This window comes from Acyrthosiphon pisum, chromosome X (assembly GCF_005508785.2).
Source record: "Acyrthosiphon pisum isolate AL4f chromosome X, pea_aphid_22Mar2018_4r6ur, whole genome shotgun sequence".
NCBI lineage: Eukaryota > Metazoa > Arthropoda > Insecta > Hemiptera > Aphididae > Acyrthosiphon > Acyrthosiphon pisum.
Window position 1 is genome coordinate 62,170,352 of NC_042493.1, and position 22,822 is coordinate 62,193,173.

Below are 22,822 nucleotides of genomic sequence, written 5' to 3' on the forward strand. Positions count from 1 at the left end.
GAACTTATCCTATTATCTTAAAAAAAATGCCTATTGTATCTATTATTTGTATTATAAAACTTCAAGGGGGAAGATATTTTTTTAAACATAATCAACTAAAAACATAATACAGGTACATATATGGCATTCAAATTGTATATATTATGATTAATATTTAAGGATGAAAAAAACCAATTTGAAATAAGCAAGATGGGATAACGCTTGAATACGAATACAATTTATTATATTTATAAAATGTATAAGAAAAATTATCAACTCAATAAAACGAACAACCTAATTAAAAATGTATCACATATTTACATTCTTTGTTCTTGTCTTCTTGACACTATTACATAATGCTATACATTTTTTTGGTATTAGAGTGAATTAACCTATTATCAAACTTAAAGGTAAAGAACATTAGATATAAATTTTTTTTACGTCAGTTTTTTTAAGATATTTTATTTTTAAAGCGAGATATGAGCATTTTTATATTGAGATAATTAAATATTTTACATCATATCCATATTCATTGGCTCAAAAATTTAAAATCGATAAATCTGACGTAAAAGAGGTAATTGTCTTACCTTAAAGTTTGATTATAAGTCAATTGTTTCTATAATAACTAACATCCAAAAATTGGAACGACTAAAAGCAAGTTTTCTATGTTGTACGTTTTGTTAAAGCGTAGACAACACATTATGCGGGTGTGGCGTGCCCTTTAATAAGACTTGAGTTGACGATTTTAGATACCTACGTAAAATGTATTTACAGGGATTGTAGGAACCTAACTTTGAAAACTTGAAAGTATCATGAATTCATGATCACTTCAAAACTATACCGCGAATAAGACGAATGAACTAATATCGTCCGCAATTAATCTATTTAATTTATGCTATTATAAGTATAAGCATAACAATGAGATAACATATTGTTATCATTAAATCTTATGCCTCCGAAGAAAAATAAATAGACGAATTTATCCGATATGGAAATACAGATAAAATATGTCAACATTTCACAGACCATCGAATAAGGATGAGATAAGAAAAAAAGTGTACGTATATAATATTATATACTTTTTTTTTGCTTCTTATCATATACACGTCAGAAAACCCGTAAACAATAGAATAAATGGACCACATTTCGTACATCTTTGTTGTTAATGAAAAAATACGAACGAAAAAAGTGCCAAAAAATAATAATAATGATAATAATAAATATCTATCTCCTGACGGAGTGGTAACTGTAGATGCGGCGGTAGTGGTGGTGGTGGTGGTGTTGGTGGTAGTGACGGTGGTGGTACGTTAGATCGACCGTCGTTTCTCGATAACATTGTAAGTACGTATCCGGTGGCTGTTTGATAAAAGCGTTTAAAGTGTGCACGGAGAGGGCGGGCGTCGAGGGATAGGCTGCGAAATTTGGCGTACATACATTTCGAATTGAATAACGCACGAGGAACCGGATAAGAATGACATTCCGCAGATAAACGAAACTCGCATGTGCCCGGCACCGTTAGTAATACGAAATCATAATATACGAAACGATAAAAAAAAAATAGGCGAAAAAAGTTATTATTGACAAACAAAATATTCATAATATTATATATTATATTATGTGTTTTAGATAGTGTGAATCACGAGTAAGGACAGCGATTATTGAGTGCAAGTCATAAAATATGAATCACGTAAATATTGTAAAATAATTATAATTATAATATTTCTGGCGAAAATTCGATTGGAGGACTAAGGAAGATTTTAAAATATTATATTGTAGCCACTGCGCCGCCACACTCAAACCTGCAGCACTGCACATAAGTTGATTACGCGACGAAATAACATAAATAATTAGGGTATAGTTAATTACAATCTAGTCACTCAATACGAAATCGGCCTTCAAATTGTGTGATACATAGGTATTATATTAGATGCATAATGTTATATTTACATATTCAATTTATCATTAAATATATGTGATGAAACGCTGAAATAATATTGATCGTCTGCAGGAAACCGTAAACGGACAGCCATTAAATAGCTGCGATTATCTATCAACCGATTCCCGACGAAGAAAAAGTATTTACTGTCGTAAAACAAATTTCCGCTGTGACTGGTAAACATTGGACTTTGATCGGCTACATTTAAACTTGCAAACATTAATAAAAGTGTAAAAATGATTGTTTACGACGTTTATTTAATTAGAGTAGATAGTTTTGTTATTATTGTGGACTGGTTTATTGGTTTAAAGATAAAACATACATAGGTACATAGGGCGAGACACTTTTTGACCAAAAACGTACGCTTCCCTTTTCGGCCGATTCACTTTTCGACCAAAAAATTATTATTAAATAATAATTATAAGCCTTTATGTAGAAAAAATTATTTTTGTTAGTTATTTTTAAATATATTAGTAGGCTACAAATAAATAATGATAATAATTTCATATAAGTCTTTATGTTATACATATAAAAAAATATTAAAAAATATATAAGTTGTATAAAATATAGAAAACTATGATAATAATTATTCCTGTCATAATTAATTTTTTTTTACTCACTTTTGTTAGCACTGTTTAAGTTAGGTTGCTGGTTCACTACTTTTTAAAGTATACTTTAACTATAGTTGTTTGAAACCAACTTAACAAAATCATTGTGTAGTATATTAAACTTTTTTTGGTCGAAAAGGGAAGGGTACGTTTTTGGTCGAAAACGGCCATGCCCGGTACATATTGACTTAATTAAAGCTGCGTCAAATTGATCAAAACTAATATTCCGATACGAAATAAAAGGATAATTAATAAATTGTGTAAAGGATAAGTTGATTGTGAAAACAAAATGTGTACCTAAAAAAGAGTAAAAACAAACAATTATGTTTGATAAAAAACCTAAAATAGCCACAACTAATAATGGAATACCTTTTACCAATAAGACATCTTATGACAACCAAAAAAAAAAAATGTATAAAAACAGTAGGTATATTTCAGATAAATAACAAATTGGCATCATATATATTTATATAGAGAAACAAAACACGAAATTAAATTGATTTAAAAGTACTCAGACACGATTACCCGAATTTAAAGAAAAAATAAGAAATTTTATTAAATCAACTACATCAACTGTACAGGCCCGCCAGGTTTACTTGCAGATTCTTTAAAATAAAAAAAGAATAGCCGCTATGGTGTTCGCCTAAAAATACAACACCACAATATTTAACCAAATGCCCCATCTAACGATTCCAGCTCAACATTGAACATAGTACACCCCACAAATGTCACTTAGATGTATCACACGGACCGGACTCTGATGCAGACATCAAAATGGTAATGTTTATAAAATAAATAAACATTTGAAAAAGTTTTTTTAAAAATATTGTTACGGTTTTTGTGTAAAATAAAAACCAAATTAAAAGTGTAAATATAACAATGACCAGAGTTGTTATTATAAGATCTATAAAAAAAGCTTTTATTTAGGTTTATTTCAAATTGAACGGTAAATCAGTAAAGCATAAACATGGTAAGCAAAAATATGTCGTCACACGCTGGTTTCCGGAGACATTGGACTTCTTGAATAATCGATTGGAATTAAATTTAAACATCTCTAAACATGCTAAGAAAATAAGCATTGTATTAAATTTAACTTTTCATTGTAATTTGTACTGCAGTTATCACTTGTTTATTTATTTTACGTTTAAATCGGTTGTATAAAACCATAATTTCAATGATAACGCAATTATGAAAGTTCAAATTATTCAAATTTCACGAATGCTTTAATGTTAAATTTTACTAGGTAAGTACTTTAAATAATGATTTTACTAGTTCACATGGTAAAATTATTTGAGCGTGCTCATCCCCATTTCATCTAAGAATTTATGAATTCCTAAAAATTCTGATATTTTGTATTTTTAAGTAAAGGCGGCATTAAAAAAACTTAATTTTTTAATACCCTTTAAGGTGTATTTTTTGACAGCAGATATTAATTATAAACTGCTTCATTTCAAATCAGAGCCAAGCTTTTTAACTATAAATAGTTAAGGAGTTGAAAATGTTGATGCATATAAAATAATTAGGTATTAAGCTTTAAGTAGACACTACCAATGGTTTAGAAGATATGGGGTAGATGATTTGAAAATTATAATAATTTATATTAATTTGTTAAAATTGTGTATAATTATATAAAATATGTTTGAGTATAATAAGTTCTAGACTAAATATTACATACCTACATATATTTTATACTTAATGTGCAACCATTTTCAAGGACAATATTATCCTTAATGGGTACTTAAAATTACAACTCATAAATTACACGTTCGTATTTCGATTTAGGTGTATCCGCATTCACATAAAAAATAACAGTCTTAACAATTTACGTTGAAAAAGTTTCTCATTTCAAAAAAGGTTGTACCAATACAGAACACTCATTAAATGGTTAAAAAATCTAAGTACATATTATATGAAAATATGGCCTTTAAGTTTATTTAAATAATCCAAAAATTAGAATTAAAATAAAATATGCACAATTATTAAAAGATAAAGGGGGTGGGCGTGCTTGAAGATTAATCACTCTGCATTATACAAAACCAATTAAATAATAAAGCTATAAATTATATTGTAATATTTTAAATACGCAGTTTAAAAAGAAATAAACAATAACAATATTATTATAGCTTGGGATTAAAATAAATAATTTCTGTACTGGATTAAAACTAATACATCTGAAGAAAAAAATATGTAATAATACTGATCAATAATTATTATTATTGTTATTGGTGTTATGCAACGTCGTTTGCGATCGAAGGCATAACACGATGTAGTGGGAGGGGTGATCTTTTGGTCGGTTACCACCATTTGCATGTAGTATCGTGTCTAGCCAGAGTGAGAGAGTTGTACACAAAGCCGAGATTAGTTGGACCGATTAAGAGAGAAACAAATAATAAATAAACCGAGCAGAAAATATTATTATCTGATCGACGTCTATAACCAGATTAAATCGACGGCCAGTTTGCGACCCGCTTTCCACCTAATACGGACCTATACATGCCTACCTACCTATACCGATGTATCAGCGGACAAAAGTCGTTCATATAATTTGTTACTGTGCGCAAGATAAAAAATAATAATAATAATAATAATAATAAAAATAATAGTCGCAACGTGATTAAATCGTAGAGGTTTTATTTTAATTGAGAGAAAGAGCCCATCGTGCAAAGTTGTTATTCTTCTTAGCCCAACAGATGTTGGCATATAATACATCACGATATTTGCTCCCGCAAGTGACCTTTTACCATGACCCAACAAGTGGATAATAAAATTATTTCCTTAGGGAAACATTACCCAACACAACAGTACTAAACATTCTCGATATTATTTTCACCATATGCCAATATAAATATCCATGTTAAAAATAGTTCGTCCTGCTATTATACAATCTAATCAAATGTGGAGTAATATAATATTGTTATTTTACTTTTTATACTTGATAGTAGTACCTACGGGTAATGACATTGTAATTGTTTATGTTATCTACAACTGTTTTTTCTAATTAATAATAATGTATTTTTTTTTAATATAGGTAGTACTTTTTAATTGATTTTTATGTAGGTACCTAGTTAATAAGTTCCTCCGTATAGTTTTAATATAAGAGTTATAAAACTTGGCAACTATTGTCACTTTAAAAAAAATGTTTATACATTTTGTAAACATTGCAGGCTATACAGTTTTTTAAAAGTAAAACTGAAATTAAAATATATGAAAGTAAATATATATATACAGAACTAAATAAAACAATATTAGGGTATACGGAGAAGGGAAATATTTGATAAAATAAAAAGTGTATAGGTACTAGTACTTATATTATATTATAAAATATGATAAAGTCAGGATAACAAAATTACAACGTAATTGTTATAGATTATTTTACTACGAACAAATATTGTTAAGTATATATTAGGTAGGCACAGCAAAATATTAATCTTTATATACTTTATGATTTGTATAAAAACTCGTCTAGCCATATAAAGATTGATAAATTAATTTTGATAACAATCGTTTGCATTTTAAAGTGCTATTAGAATATTTTGAGTACACAGATAGACAATATTATATTATGTTGTACCTATATAGATCGAATCGACTAAAACTAACGTATACGTATAGTGTAATGTACAAGTTGGATGATATAACAAGAGTATCACTTAATACTATATTTGCTCTACTTGAGACTTTCGAGCGATTTGTAATTAAAATATAATAATATATCTTATTATAAACGGCGTCCGACACATTACTAAAATGTATATTATTATATTTTGTTGAGTATAAAATACTTAAAACAAAACGTGTATTCATGGGCTATGATAAATATAATATTCACGAATACTAGATAACAATATAACCACCTAAATGTAGCGTTGTTCACAAGAAAGTAATCATACTTATAAACAGAATGCGATTATAATAATATAATATTCCATACCTATTTTAATGGGAGAATATACACTGACGTTATATTTTATTAACACTGATTAACTATAAACAAGTTTATTAAAAAAAGAGCATCCGTTATGTCGTATTATGGTAGTTATAGTGTCGTATACAATTGTTATGTGGTTACAAAGACATTTTACGCATGTTAAATTACTGTTGACTGACAAAGTTCGATTTTTGTAATTCCTATTATAATACTATGCATTTGGTAATCGTTTGTTTTTCGATTAGCCCAAATCCTGAATAATGGCGTTAGATTTATTAAGTCAGTTATTGTACATAAACTGCACCTATACAGTATAATATTGTATGTAACAATTATTAAATCAAATATCATATTTTAACACTTGTGTGCAAGGATACAATAAATAAAAAATTATAACTACGCTCGCGCTGAAATTTCTTGAAATCACCGATTTGAAAATATTATATTATATTTATCTAAAGGGTAGGTTCCCTTTCTATGCAAGATTTCTGTTGAAACTAGGACATTTCTTTACGCGACGCGGCGTAATCGGTGGCTGGCAGCTCTCGTGTGAAGAATTACACTGCAGTCTGCTCTGAAATAATTTGTTTAATAAACTTATAAAGTTAAAACTATTTTCTAGCATGCTCGCTTCTTCCGTTATCTATTGACATACTTCAAAGATTTCGGTCCACGAATTAAAAAAAATTAGCATATAGTATATTATTAACTAGTTGGTGAGATTGAATAATATTATTATGTTTATATCGTAATAATATATATAATAATAATGGATTGTAAGGAGTTTGGCAGTACGGTATAGAATAAATATAATAGTAATATCTATACTATATAGATTATAGGTAGGTACTAGTAGCGAGCCAATATATGCATGCGCTTAATATTTATAATGTTAACCCAGCCAGCCTTTGAACCACACATTTTATCTCAATTATATACTTTGAATGTCTAAAGTTATATGATAATATTAATTTAAAAAACAAATTGATTGTACCTATGTAAAATAGACAATGTTCTTCAGTAGTTCACTTATATAGTTGTTATTGTTACTTATTTTTAAATATATATTATATACATATAATTATTATATATATACATTTTAGGTTGTTATACTCATACAAAAACACCGTCTATACAATGCCATGCTACAAACATTTTACTGTTTTAAGTACTTAATACTATAATTCTTTATTTTCATGCATGATATGGATCACGGCCTTAGAAGATAAGGTTATATACACTGACTGGCTTATCACTGCAGTTGCATGCGTCCGCACAAATTTTTTTAGTACTGTTGTTAGTGCAACCATGCAGTCAAACTTTCAGTATTATATTATGATAAATCGATGTATGTTTTTTCTACGATTCTAACACGTTTTGTTTTGTTCAAAACCATTTAAATTCCAAACGTGTAATCATTATTTAATTTAGAACAATTATTAGCTATTAACTATGAAATCAAAGTTCAAAATAAAATTGTTTGTACACTATTTTACCTATCACAAACCTCAATACACGCTGCTGTTTGATTTGTATCGTTAGCTATATATGACATATTACATATGACGAAAATTCACTCACTATACCAACGTCACAACCTAATCATGTATGACATATGTGACATGGTGGATAAATAGATAAGGTGGTGTTAACCATCCCCGCAGACCTTATAAATTCTAAGCCCGTGATATAGATATTATAATATCAAATTAGGTAACAGATATATAAATACGTTTTATTGAATTACCTTAAAATGTGTCAAATGTTCCGTGCAGAATGCAATTGGTATTTTACCATATTTCGTCATCGACTGATATCGATAGACATTTAGTTATTTTATTCCAACTTCAAGGTTTAACAGAGAAATGTATCATACCCATTGTATAGAATACTCCACGCGCATAACTTAAGTAAGAATTTTTATTCATACAACTATACACTTACCTGAAACAAAAAATATCAATAATAATAATTAAAATAGTTAAATATATTATATTATTATTCATTAAAGTAATTTCATGTTGCAGGAATAAAATCAATTGTAAAAGCAGTAAATTAATTTTCAAACGGCCTGATAAGACGGATAAGTAGGCCGACATCGGACTTTGGCGTTGTTTTGATTAAAACGCAATCTACAGGAATTGGAGAAGAAACTTTTAAAAGCGCTCTTATCTATCCACTGTGCACTTATCGTAGCCTCCATTCAGCTCGTATCGACATAGTTTTTGCAATACATATATTATAATATATATAGGTATCTACATATTTATGTTTTGCATATTATTATTTAGGTTATAATAATAATATACGTATAGTATAACAGGTACCTATAATATACAGTATTAGCACTTGATATTTTGCAGGACACTGTTTCTCGTGTTTTTCTAACAATCAAAATAACATCATCAAAACCCGTTTGTACAACGAAATCACAATATAATTTTGCAGATAAATAAAACAATTTTAGATTTTATAACAAGAGCCATTTATAGTCAACAAACAATTTTTGGTACTACTTATAAAGCGACTTGGCATATATAAATATAATACGATTACAATTGAGTCACTTAAATAAAATAAAACAATCTCTCTTTCTTCTTTCAGTATTTATTATTCAATATTAAAGTTTATGTAGGTCGTATAACATACGCTTAATTACGATTAATCCGCTTAATATCAAGTGTCACGAATGCATATGTATATACATATAACTACATCATAATAACTACACAATACAAACAATTAAAAGTAATTTTAAAATGTGATAAAATACACATACCTACCGAATTGTAATCTTTAAGTTTATTATTTTTCCAACACACGAATCAAAATATTTTTAACTAACCGTATTTTTAAATTACAAGTGCAAATGTAAATGGCAATAAATGACAAAAAGTCGTTAAAATTCTACGATACGCAAAATTTATAGTGCGATTGTTTGACAAGAAAACATCTAAAACAAAAACAATTCGACGGCGAGTATCATAAAATTATATACTATACATATGAGAATTTATATATATATATAATTTATATGTAAACGTTAAATTAATAAATTAATTTATCTTTGATGATGAGTTTTCGAATGAGTAGCTTTAAATTTGATAAACAATTACCTCGCATTTGCGTAAATTACAAATTTGTTTGTATATTATTAAATTCCAGTATTAGGTAAATTATGTAAAGTTCAAAAACATCATATTATTATATAAACATATGAAAATGAAACAATATCTCTTATCAGTTACAATTCACATGAAAAAAATAATATGTACGCTAAACGCAGTGTCAAGTACATAAAGCGTCATCTATAATTAGTCATTGCAAAACCTCAAGGACGACCACTGCTCCTCGATAAATCGATTTCACATTAGTGATAACAAATCAAACAAACCGGTCGAATTGAATAGGACGACGACGGACGTAAATTTTTTTTTTAATCATAATTTTTAGTATTATCGTCGTAATTGTATAATTTCACTAGAAATTATTGTTAAAAGTTATTGACTTATAGAATCAATTTAACTCCAAAGAATGTGTGTGCATATTATTATGTTTTATGTTGTTATATAATATAACTTTAATAGAAGAAAGTAGATTGATTGCGCGATTATTCATAGCGGTCAGAATACATAGTACACATTATCTGAACGATGATCACGAATTAGTGTTGATTTTTACCATGATATGAGAGTTGAAAGATCACAGTTTTATTTTTGGTTAGGAAACATTTTTTTTTTTGTACCTACTTAGATTGCGAGTGAGAAGTCATAACGTGAAACGCATAATGTCCATTTATATGTTACTATATATATATATATTTTTTTTTTTATTAATTAATTATATGTATATATATAGTATGTACTGTCCCGCATATATAATATATAATATATGTATATATATAAGAACCTATATCAGTGACATATAACTATTTTATTAATGATCAATTTATTCACTATAAATCTATATCGACATGCTAAAAATAATTACTTGATATAACGTTATCTTTAGTTATCACATTATATCAGCTATGGGTTTGTTTATAAATGTATATTCATTTTTTTTATTTATTATTATCGGTCAAATATACTTATAAAAAAAAAACCTTACCTAATTAATAATAATAATTATAATTTCTATACGCAAACATATGCGCAGCTGATTAGATACTAAATATACCTTTACACGCATCATACACATAATTACATAAATAACATTATTATAATGTTTTAATATAAATATACATATGAAATACGTCTTTAAAAATTGTAGACTAATAATGATGATAATATTATGTTCATCGATAGGTGCAACTTCCAGATCAATATTATCTACAGCCACACGAGTGCATTGTGCATATTATAATATTATAATTTCGAGTGAAACGATTCATATCAACAATATTGACTGCAGCGCATACATGCATAATATTATATTATATATTACGTGTAGAACAGTAGCACTGCTACCGCCACACTACATTATATTTATTACACATTTTAGCAAATGCTATGACGTATATAATATTATAGTTGTTGCAATTTTGCAAACAGTACCTACCTACCCCCGAGGAACCGCGACCATTAATCGACGAGCCATTTTGTTTCCGACCATAATATTCGATTCATGGTTTTTGAGCGAAACAACGATGACAAGGTGAGAATTTTTTATATGACAGTTCCAATAGAAAATGAATTGATATGGTAATGCGTTATTGGACAGACGACTTGTGTGTTCAGTGTACACACATTTTTTAATTATTTTGTTACGCGACAGTTCCGCGTATATGCTGCTATTTGATTATAATAATACAATTTTGTTCTTCAGCAGTCAGCATTCACCGCAGAGTATTTGAAAATTCATTCGTGTAATTTATATATAATTATTATTTTTTTTTTTTCATGTTTTTCCTTTATTTTATTCAATGATAAGATAAAGGTTTGAAAAAAAAATGACTGGCGCGTAGTATATGTGATAAACGAACCTATTGATCGCAGTAATACATTATATACCTTTTATATTATATTATTATAAAAAGAATATGAAATAATGTACATGTTTTATAATGGATCAATAAACCATACCCCGTAAATATAATAAGTATATAAAAAAATGAATGAACAAATTGTTTACATTTATTTTACACTGCAGTACCTATACATTATTATTATAATAATATTATTATGCTGGGATTATCAGATCAAAGGCGTGTCCCGTGTTATTTGTGACGAAAATCTTATAATTTCCTGTACTACGGACATATGCGTTTTTATATTAAATTGGTGTTCTTTATATTATTTCCGAAAAATCTCCGATAAGAAATCTGAAATTTACCATTTCAATTGCCAAGGATTTTGTTATAAAAATATACGATTCAATTTTGATATCACGCATATTTTATTAGTGACCGACTTCGTTTGTGACTACATATAATATTATTAGGTACTTCTACTCATAATAATATATGCATTTGATTTATTACAATAAAACAACGGTGTAATTTGAATGCCCCCATACAGGCATATAGAGCTTCTGCGGGTATTAAAACGGTTTAATAAATAAATGACTTTCCGCAGTTACGACATTTTCACGGTGCTTCAATTTTTTTGTTGAAAATCATTCCCGGATTGACCACTACGTCGAGATATCATCGACCTACCATAGTAAATCTAACAGATTCAAATCGTCTCTCGCGTATCATATAATATTATATAGTACTCGCATATAATATAGTCTCTAGTACATGACACTATATCGAGTGTCAACTACCGACGGGAATTGGTAAATTTATTTTTTTATTCGATGACGTAGGTATATAACCTATGAGAGGCGCGAGCTTCACGATAAACCGACATCGCGATACGCGACGTCGTCGTCTCTTATATCATATTATTATAAAGTCATTCTGAACTCAATCAATAGTCGTTTCACGTGTGTATAATAATGTTAATTAGGTATATAATATAATATTATAATACCATGTATTTCGCAATAGTCAAATTTTCAATTAGTTTTTTCACATAGCGTTCTCGCGCGGGCCCGCTCGGCGATGCACCATCACTGTACTTACATTATTGTATATATACACTATACAGTACATACAGTTGTTGGAAAACCGTTATTTTTTTCCCATAGTGTATATGATATATTTTGTCGATAAAATCTCGCGCAGAAAACGACTCTCGGAGAAATCGATTTTTCCCCTCCGATTGCCCACGGGTCGAGAAGACCGCATCCGCCGTACGTGTCGTACTATACTGCGTCACTGCTGCCACCGCCGCAGTTGCCACTGCTGCAGCAGGCGAGAACCGAAAACCACTTAACCGGATTAGCTATATTATTATTATTATTATTATTATAAAACATACGTATTCCCGTTGGCCGGGTGTTCCGAAACCCAATAGCAACACACGATGAGGACACACGGACGTCGTGTATGCATTATCGTTATCAGTAATGTGGTTTTTTTCCTATCGACCTTGTATGAAGTATAAAAAATGAAAAAATTTATTTTTTAAGAACACACACACGACGCACACTCCTAAGAGCTGTAGTTGGTTATTAATATTTAATACGGTTCACAGAGATAACAATACTGGATTGATCAGTGCGTGTGATCGTCACGGTTTTCGTCGCGTCTGCTGTGCGGAGCCATCGCTCGCGCGGAGCGGCGATTCGTGCCCATAATATCTTCTACGTTGTTCTACGGTCGTGGCTGCGCGGCTTATTTAACGGTGGCGTTGCGAACTACTGTGACTTTCGAACCAGGTACGACATATTTATTTTTATTTCAGTTTAACGCGCGTTATTAAATATTTAATATGATTCATAATATCGCGCAGAAACCCGCGAAATGTATTTAGAGATTTATAAACGAGACAATAGACCTCTTATACTTATATACTATAGAAAAACTGCCCTCACACCGTCGCTTATATTACACACGTGTCATTTGTATAATAATATTATATAGGCCAGTGTGGAAGCAGCTATAATAATATTATGTACTCTGTTCTCCGTGATTCATTTTAGTACTCTCCCGCCGCTTCCCTCTCGTCACGGTTGGTCCGGGTATTCGATAATCCGTCTGTCCATATGTAAGGTACCTACATCATATTATCATATCCCTTTCTCTCAAAAAATAACAATACCACACTGCAGACACGACGACTACGACGACGATGACGACACGCGACGATAACGATCGTGGTTGCAGCATGAGAGATCGCTCTTTACGCGCCACGGCGGCAACCGATTAAATCTATCATGGTAACCGAGGGGCGCTTTTCACCCCCACGCCCGCCGACCGTCGTCAACCGTTCGAATTATAACAAACTTACAAACGCCACGCACACGTTACATATAATAACAATATTATACAGAGCGACGGTGGTGGGTGCGCCGCAGCTGGTTACCGCGGTAACACGTTGGTACTAGGTATATTGCAGGCATAATAGTTGATGGGCAGAACCCGTGCGCGCACCCACGGACCACCACGATTCAGGGCACACGAGCCCCGGCTATAGTCTCAAAACGTAATAAATATAAAACACTCTTCCGCGCACCACCCTGTATACACATCCACGTCAATCTACCCTCTCTCGCTATATTGCTGCGCCCGTATACACACGCCCACACACACATGTGCTATATCTCTGCGTACTTAAATCCCTACCCGCCACCACCTCCACCACCACCATATTACTTGACGCTCGCTCGGTCGTGTAAGAGTGTGTGTGAGTGTGTGTGTATAATTCCAACGGTGTTATCTGCACGCCGTCCATCGTTATCAGCGCGCCCGGTAGAAACGACCGTCTAAAAACCTTTTGCCGACGCGCACACACACACACGCACACGCGAATAACGACACACAGGCCAATGCGTTATCTCTCCCAACATACACACACACTCATACACCGAATGTACGTATACCATATAAATATACAGTGTGTATGTGTGTGTGTGTGTGTGTGTGTGTATGTGTGTACATACAGCGTGTGCGTGTCCTTATCAGTATCATGCCGGTAGGGTCTATCCGTCTAACCGTGACCGGTTGTATACAACAAGCGGGCACACTCACACACAAAGATACACACACACACACACCGGACACCAGTCGTCGAGCGGAGATAGTATAATGTGGAGCTGTGGTATATGGTCGGGAGGCGTGGGGCGGCGGGAGAGTTCGAGCAAGGGGGCCGCCGAGAAAGATAACCGGGTACTTATCATTATACGCGGCCGGGGCGTAAAAACAATGCGCCGTATAATTTTTTCTCCACATACCCCCACCCACCGCCACGATAGATAACGATCCTCAGTATCTCTGGACCTCAATAATAATAATAATATATACAATATACAAAATATACAAATATAATATTTAATTTTAGTATACGCACAAGACAACTACTTTATGTGTAGACCGCACAAAAACTAAAACAATATTACATAATATTTTATGGACAGTTTAGACTCACCAGTTATTATATATAATATATGCACAACATTACTTGCTTAATTATAGCTGTAGGTAGGCATCTACTTTTTGTGAATAATTAATAACTCAAAAAGTCATAATATGCTAATATATATATATATGTTGCACAACTTTTTCGGTTATGACAATATTTCAACAGTATATTACAATATTTTGTGAACTAAAACAATACACTTATTTTATTGTCATTGCATTCAAAAACATCACAAAGACCAACTTTTATCCTTTATAATATAATATTAACCTGCGAATAAACATATTAAAATAAATAAAACTTTTAGATTTAATAATTAATTAAAATATTTTTATTATGTAGAACAAGATAATATAAATATTATAAGCATTACGTATATGATTTTAAATGATTATCTGAATTTAATTAATTGAATTATTAAATCATCTACGTAAAACACATTCCATCGAGTTTTATATTTATCGTAATAATAATTAATGGATAATAATGACTAATTAAACATTTAAATTTCAAAATGTGTTAGGAAATTTAACACTTTAATAACTATAATATAAAATCCATTACGTACCTACATAATTATATTTAATTTGAATCAATAAACAATAATAGATATTTTATCATACTTGTTTTATATTTATATACTTACCAATAGGTTATTGCCAAATGCCAATCATACTATTAACACTTTTTTGAATCCATTTATTTTTATTAAGTAACTAACTTTATTCTAATTTCAACTAGGTAGGTATATGAAATTATAAACAATATTCAATTTGTCTTAAATGTTTTGTATCAAATTAAATGTTTATTGTTTATGTACCTATTGAGATTCATTGAAAATTATCTTTTAAATATAATAACTAAGTTAAAATTTATGATGATTTTTAAAAAGTTTTTTTTATATAGATACTTATTATAAAGAATACCATCCAGTTTACATAAAATATAGTATAATTAATGTACAACACAGTCGTAACTAATAGGTAGGAAGGGCGCTTCGGTCCCCCAAAACTTTTTAAAACCCACTCAGATTTTCCTGGTATCTTTATTAGTATATTACATAGGTATACCTAATATTTCTAACTTTATTTTAGCCATACTTAAGATTTAAAAACATCTAATACCTATGTTAAATATAAAATAACACAAAAAATATTTGTGATTCAACATAAAATTTCAATTTACAATTTGGAAACAATAAATTATACCCTAATAAAAACATCAACATACTAATTGTTTTTGACTGGTAGACTCAAATTTAAACGTATAAAGTGACACACAGATATATTGAATACCTATATGTCAAAAATTTAAAGTTTTTAAACCCTTAATTCAAACGATCTTTAAAGGACACACCAAATTTACACTACGACTAGGTATCAAAAAATATAAAATTAAAATTTGGTTAAATTTATAAAACTTGTTATAAAGCTCTGTATAAAGCACATTGTACGTATAATTTAATTTTCTGAATTTTATAATTTTTGTAATAACAACAAAAATAAAACTATTAATCTTACGCAATGTTGTAACTACATAACATAATATTTATTACTTATAAGTTTTAAGTTATAACTAACAAAGTAACAAACATAATAATAGCAAGGCTGGACGAGTTAAAAAGTTAAAGTTAATAAGTTAATTTTATATTAACTTTTTAACTTAACTAGTTAATTTTGGCTTTTCATTAACTTAACTGTTAACTTACTAAATTTCTTTTTTAATTAACGTGAAATTAACGAGTTAATTTTTCATTTCAAGAAGTAAGTTAAGTTAATTTATTTTGTTTTTAATTTTATCATATTTCACTACTTCAGTATATTTCGTTTTCATGTCAAAAAATATTTACCGTGAATTGTTTAAAGTAAAAAAAGTATATAATTCGAATTTAACTAATATGGAAACACTGTATAAAATATAAACACTATAATCTATAATTTAGTTTTGGGTTGGAAAAAAATTAAGTACGTTAGCGCTGCATAAACAAATTAACTTTTTTTTAACTTAATAAAAAGTTAATAAAAAGTGTGTATTAACTTTTAACTTAACTGAGTTAACCTATAGTTAAATTAACTTTTAATTTTTAACTTTTTATTATTGGTGCATATTAACTTAACTTAACTGAGTTAAAAAAAATCATTAACTTGCCCAGCCTTGAATAATAGTGTGTAAGATATTTTCTTTGCTTATAAAATATTGTAAGCTCGTGTACCTACCTAACTATAATAGCACATACGGAAAATGCTTTTAATGATACTAATTAGATAACGTGAAATAAATTATTTAGTATTTTGATATTTTATGATGCAGATAAGGTAACGGTTAAACGACATTCATTATTCTATACAATGACAAACACTGGCATTATGAAATCTAATGGATATTTAAAGTGTTTATGAACACGTCAAAAATAAACAATTTTATTGAATATCTCTGTTAAAATAAAATATGGCATAGTAACTTTTAACACACACCTATAATGTTTTTTTTCTTAATATGTTTTATATATTTTTTACTTCGCCATTTTCTTCAAACATTTATATAACAAAAACTATTATTCAAATCATATATTTACTATTTTAAATTACATTATAATATGATTTATTATAATACAGATGACAAAAATTGGCTAAACATAACGGCTGCTATAACTCTCTGCGTCGAAATATTATTTTTCGTGTATTTGACGGCGGAAGTATTTTTTCTAAGTTATAGTATTAGGTATAAGTTGATAACAAAATTACCCTAAATAAAAATGTACAAAGGTTTCAGATATTATAAGTAAGCCAGTAAAATAATAAAATGATCGTGAATAAATGGAGGGACAAAACAATAATAATATATGCCCCCCAATTGAAATTATGCAGTGGTAATGTGAGTGTCACGTTTGCAATGCAAATTACAGCACTACGCAGGTTTCTGGTCTTAATAAACTGTTGAAAAAATGTAAAGTCGTAAACAATATTACGATGATATCGTCAACAAAATATAAAAAGAAACAACGATCAAAGATTATAACGACTATAACAAAATTATATACGTACCTTATACTATTCAAATAAAATGATTTGATTATTTCAATTTCCATAAATATTTTCCATTATTGTACCCCTAAAATATATTTTTAAGACACCAAGTTTTTCCATCGCGAAATTATCCTTTATTATAAGCGCTTAATTACACTTATTTACTCGTACTAATTAAACTAAAATAATTTTACAGCTGCCTATGCTGCTAAGCATAATATACTTAAATAAATACTATGTTCATATTTAGACGTTGGTCATTTTTTATTTGGGAATAAATTAAGTTCATATTTTTTTTTTGCGTAATTATAATTAATCATTATTCGTAAAACTGTTTGAAAACGAATTACAAAAACGTTTAAGTAGAATAAAGATATGTAGCTATATTCACACAGCGATAAATAATATTATGTGGATATTGTGGGTAATAGATTAAAATAAAACAGCAATTTAAAACTATATACTCATCAATACAACGCTTATATAGGTACCTACATTTACAACTCATACTGATTTATGTATAGATAATTAGTATAATATTATACTTCACTAGGAATACATGTTCTCATTGTATCCGATATTTTATCCCCTCCACGAATAATAATTCGTACATATGAGCCACTTATGTTATTTAAATAAATGTCTATATTATAATATTTGAGTTCATTGTTCAACAGAATAAAATAATATTGATCATAAACTGGGCACATATAAAAAATATTATAATCATGTAGGTCATAGGACATATACACTCCAATGATATCTCACATCTGATAAATTTTTGACATATTATAGTATACATCCAAATCAGTAATCAAAAGTCAAACCGGTATAAAAATAAACAGTATTGCCTACAGTTTGTGTTAGGTAGGTACCTATATAATAATATGTTAAACACTTGTTATACACATTAGTTACTAATAAGTAGTATTAATCAACATTAAAATAGATACATAGGTACAGCCTAATACATTATACCTACAAACATTATATACCAGTACATTTATATCTACTCTGCATATTACAGGAGACAAAATAATAAGTTGGAAACTAAGATTTTTGGGGAATCCTAAGGTGGGGCATAGAAGGAATAGATTTTTTCTACATTTTACAGACGGGTAGAAAATAACAATATTTGATTATAAAATCCTAATACCTACTAGGTAATTTTAATGTATGTGTGGCCCGTATAATACTAAGGACTCCCAATCAGCATGTAACATTATGTATATTATATTTTGACTACATACGAATATACGTCCGTTTTTTATATAATTTGGACGTTTATTAACATTTATTATTGGAATTAGCTCTATTTAATTTTATACAAATCTGTATAAGCACCTCGATAGGCACTTACAAATTTACTTAATAGTTTTTAATCTATACTGACATTTTATATGCTTTAAAAACGCCAAAATTACAACGCACCTTTTTCAAATTGAATTTCTACTTTTGATAACAAATTTAAATTAATCTGATAATAAAAGATAATTATGAATAAAAAACGATGATTTATAGTATTAATTCACACAAAAATATCAAACGAATTACACTTTTCTAAGAATAATGAATACAAACAATATAGGTACTATATTATGATTTACTACAAATAGAAAAATCGTTTGATGTTTTATTGGCAATTAACTAAGAAACTAGCGTGGTAAATAGGATTATAATTCATCAGTATAGTGACATATCGGTGTATAGACAACTGGCAAAGAGCAAATAAGTTAATCTTGACTCCAAGTGTTTAAAAAAAGTTGATTTAGACAAAATTATTGTAGTTAACAAAAATCATAGGTTGTTACGTAATCTAGCGTTTAAAATTTATTATTTCTAAAACAATTATTTATAATGAATATTGAATATATAAGGCAAAAATATTATACTTTAATATTTTATCTTTTCATTTAAATACGAAATTAATTGTTTTTGATCTAGTGTACTGTAGTAAAATTTAAACCAATTACAAAGATAAATTATTAACAAGTTTAATGGTATTTTGTTTTAATCGTTATTATCGTTATAATTATTCTTATCAATATCATACTCTATGAAGTGTATACTACAAAATATCATTTGAAACCTATTTAACAGTTATAAATAATATACTGTGTATTTACTTTTAAAATAAAATATATTTTTTTTTAATTCCAACATTTTCAGGTGGTATAACATCATAATTGTTGCGTACTTTAAACCTACACTTGACCCGGTAATGGTTCTATCAACACACAATTTACCATAAGCGCATAAATTATTCTATAATACACCAAAAATCGTTAGTGTAAAAATAAATAAATTATTATAATAAACAAATCCAGTGTATACTCTATTATTAAGTCCGGACATAATTTTATAGCACGCGGGCGACGGGGCGAAGAAAAAAGCGATTTAAATACGAAAGGCAACACGGACGTGACACGGCAGTAACAATAGAATTAAATCCACAATATGTGCACAACTTTGGTAAAAAAAAATTATAATAATAGTGTAAATGTGTAAGCATGCATAGATGAAATAATATTATTTTTGGTATAGGTCCAACTGGTAACGAGAAATGGTGAAATCCCATTATTATTTGTATATATTTTATGTTCGTAATATATTATTATTTATTTATTATTATATATGTATGAAAAAAATACGACGGCCTTATCATTGACAATTTGCAACGAATGAAAAATCGTATTTCCATTCACAACAACGGAGTGAACGAAATCTGGGAGAAATAGAATTATGAACGTCAGCTAAAAAAAAATGAATGAGAGGATTTTTTATCTGAAGTTAAAACAAAAAACTAAATACCTATATGGCACAGTAAAATGTTGATCGAAATATACTACCATAAAATATGTTACGTAATAGATAATAATCAATAATATCTTATCAATTATATTGTCTATAATTGAAAATTAACCAGGTATATAGGTAAGTTTACTAAAATGGCACTAGTCTTGTAAAGTACTCGAGTAAAAGAATTCAAATACTTTTTTTAAACACTCAAATACATATTTTAAATACATTTGAAAAATACATGGACGTATTATTTTAAATACTTTCTCCAAGTATATGTATTTAAAATCAAATACCTACTAATTTTCAATTTTTTTTTATTTTCTTTTTTAAGTTTAGGTACTATATTATTATTATTCAATCTTATTAAAACAAAAAATGATAAATGTAAATTTGACATTTTTATAAATCATACCATATACCTATAATACATATATAAAATACATATTTAATTGCTAGAAACTTAAAAGTTTAATTTCATTTACACACATAGTTTCAAATTTACAAATTATCAATCATCATTTACAAACCATCCAGTACCTATTTACCAGTACATATGAAGCAATGAGGTAGCTAGACATTCTTAACAAATTTCATGTTTAACAAAAAAATTCCATAAAATTGATTTCAAGGTAAAAAAAATGTCATTCGAAAAATGATAAGTAGTTATATGTGTAAGTATCTATAATAACATTTTTTATGCATCCGTATGACAGTATTTTCATTGTAACAATACTTGTTTTTACCGAGTATTTAATTCCAAACGAAGTATATTCTGTATTTGTACTTGAAAACTTTTAAAAAGTAAAATACAAAACTGGTCGGTATGTATTAAAGATTGAAAGCTCATCCCTATTCAGGCCAGCGGGGGTGGACCTGTAAAAGGACACTGTTAAAATAACATATAAATTAAACGGAACTTATCACTTTGAATCGCCAATAATATTATTAAAATTGTTGGTACTAAAAATTCAAATTTGTAACCAAAATTAAAATAATTTATATTTTGTCCAATTTTGTTTCATCCCATTATTCGTAGAATTTAAAATATTTAAGATAGCGGTACAAATAAAATGAACTACAGAACTCAATATATAAAATAAAAATATCCTTATCTAGATAGAAGTACTTGAATTGTTGGTATATTTTTCTTGACCACCTTATATCTACTATATTATATAGTCGCTACTACCTATTGTGACTGGATAATACGCGAGAGACCCAATTCTATTCATGGCTATTAATTTCCTTTAGATTCAGCAGTAGAATAACATAGTAAAAATGTTCAATGACTATTAAAAGATTAAAAACTCAAAAAACATATAATTTATTTTAAACTAAATCAAGTTTTATCATATTCAAATGTACCTATATTTGTCGTTTATTATCATTACAATACAGTATAGATAAAAAACCGGGAACTCGCTTCAACTGTATTTTAGGTTTTGAGGGTAGGTAACTCGTTTTTGAGAAGGGTATAAAGGCACTGTAATAATTGTGCTAAATTCGAATTCAATGGAATATCTGGATAGTCTTAAATATGTAGGATACTTAAATATGATTCTGAGTGACGAAAAGACTGATGGATTAGCGTCTATTTCTAAGGATAGTTTATGTTATATATATATATATATATATTAGTCTAAATATTTTGAAAATATCATTGTGTGTAGAAAATTATAATAATGGTGAACATTTATAAGTCTCTACGATTAGTATTTTTTAAATAACAATAAAATGACTTAAATCGTTTGAGGACAATTCGTTATTTTACGTTTGAATATCCAATTCCGTAAAAATGTGAACATCAGAAACAAAAAACGCTTATGTTAAAATAACTTCACGACCTAGATAATTGAAAAACTTTAAATGAAACATCGTTAATAGCATTCTCGGTTACAATACATTATCAATAAGTATTTGGATCGTAAGCTGCAGTAATTTACGACATGTATAATAACATAGAGCTGTATACCTAAGTGTCATTCCTTATGTCATTTATTTACTATTTATAAAACGATTGGAAACGATGTTCCTGGGTGCCTTAATTATTATTTTGAGTATTTCGGAAGAGA

The 22,822-nt window shown here is 28.7% G+C and overlaps 1 long non-coding RNA gene across 1 annotated transcript; it reads left to right on the plus strand.

Moving 5' to 3' along the window:
• Positions 1 to 10,711: 10,711 nt before the first annotated feature.
• LOC107884007 lies at positions 10,712 to 20,471 on the plus strand. The gene is made up of 2 exons (XR_003839139.1): positions 10,712 to 13,219; positions 20,118 to 20,471. It is a non-coding gene; the product is annotated as an uncharacterized LOC107884007 (long non-coding RNA).
• The last annotated feature ends 2,351 nt before the right edge of the window (positions 20,472 to 22,822 follow it).